Genomic DNA, 2,061 nt, shown 5'->3' on the forward strand with positions numbered 1-2,061 from the left:
TTGTACTCTCCTGATATCCCTATCTCACATTTTGTCCCACACGTTTTTGGCACACCAAAACACAAGCAAATATTACCTTTCTTTTTTGCTCTACACTTTGCCGCACAGCACCATGCTAGTATATATTGGGCAAAGACTCCAACTCCAAGTCAGAATAGTACTCCTAATACAAGTTAGAGAAGTACTCCAAAACCTCACAGGGCAAGGACTCAAAGTCAGTGTATAAAGCCACAACACCACATAAGGAATCCAACTAGGAGAAGTATTCCTAGGCTAAACAACAACTTTCAATGGGCCCCACGTGTATTGACTTGTCTTATTCAAGTCACAAATATCAACATCCGGGGTGCCTGGTTTCGGTTACCAGTTTTGGGGTTTTTAAATACCCGGTTTTGGGGTGCCAGGTGAAGGAGAAAGGAATCCTCTGTCATCTTCAATTTGAGTGGGAGGAGGAGTTTGCTTAGTAGTGTAAAAAGCAGAAGAAATTTGAGAATCAACAGAAACACTCTTTAATTTTAAATCAGGATGAGCAAGAAATTTTTCAACGTCTTTATCTCTTTGTTGGAGTCCTTCTGTGGTTGTTGAACCAGCAAAAGAATTCCTTCTTTCGTTGATCAACAATAGTCTTTCAATTTTGTTAGAAATGTTTAAATCAGAAAAACTGATCTTAACAGATCCATCCAAATACTGTAGGATGTAGTCAAGATTAGTGGTGTCATTTTCTGAAACAAGAAGAAATGACGAAAGGATCATAATCTGAAACGAGAGCACTGGAGTAGGTAGCTGGTGATCCGAGGCTAAAAGCCGAGAAACGGTTAGCAAGAGCAACAGATGAATTAATAACGGGAGCAGTAATGGCAGACTCTGATTTTAAGACCAAAGCTTTGAAGTCAAGATGATACCCTTGGCCAAAACTTAGGCCAGTGGAAACACGAATCCTCAACTCTTATGGCTCTAATACCAATGGGGGGAGATGATACCAATGAGAGGAGATGATAATTAATTGAAATTAATTGAAAATAAAGATGAAAATAAAGTAGTAGAACCATCCATGTAGGTGGTAAATGCAAGTAAAATAGGCATGATGTAAGAATTTCCAAAGTAAGCGCGAAGTTTGAGCGTATAAAAGAGAAATGGAAATGATTGATAATGAATAGATATCAAAAGATCTGATTAACAAGAATACTTTCAGATTCAAACGTAGTTTAGAAGTAGCGAAAGTACATAAGAGCAAAACAGATTACAAATAGTAGGCAGGGTAGTTGCAGAATGAGTTCAGTATTTAGGCTGAAAGCTTCTGCCTTACAATGAGGGGGATTCGTCTTTTTTATAGACAAAATCCAATGAGTAAATAAAAATTACATTGAGAAAGTTAACAGTAAAAGTAAAGAACTGAAGTGTCGGTAGAAACTGTAGCAAAACTGTAGTGTCGGCAGGCATTGTAGCAGAACTGTAGTGTCGACAGACAAATGAGAAACTGTAGCAATAATGATTGAATTGTGCCATAATGGTAGGTAAATGTCTTCAAGAATAGAAATGGTACCCTAGTGGGTAAATGTAATGGTGCCACTGTGAAGGGCAAGTGAACAGTGCCACTGTGAAAGGCAAATGAACAGTGCCACTGTGAACGGCAAATGATTATAAATCTTCAATTCTAGGGCAATAGTTATCGGGACTATCACCAGGGAAACCGAAATTTCCATACCATTCTCTCATGGGGTTAAAAGTAGCTTCAGAAGATGCATCAAAATTTTCTTCTTCATCTTCATCGGAATTATCATTGAGAGATTCCAAAAGTGCTTTTAAAATGTCTTTCTTTTCTTTTTTCTTCTTAGAAGAACTTGAAGAAGTAGTGGAAGTAACGGCATCTGTCTCTTTGAGAGGGGAAAGGAAAGTACTAGGAGTTATCAGTTTGGTAGGATTGACAATGGTTAATTGATTGGGAATTGGAGCGGCATGGATTTTTGGCAAATGGGCAAGATTGTTGACATTTTCAACGATATTATCAACCCGTGGGTAGTTATCCCACCATTTTACAAACCAACGTTGTTCTAGCTTGTC

The sequence above is a fragment of the Corylus avellana genome, chromosome ca7 (genome assembly GCF_901000735.1).
Source record: "Corylus avellana chromosome ca7, CavTom2PMs-1.0".
Lineage (NCBI taxonomy): Eukaryota > Viridiplantae > Streptophyta > Magnoliopsida > Fagales > Betulaceae > Corylus > Corylus avellana.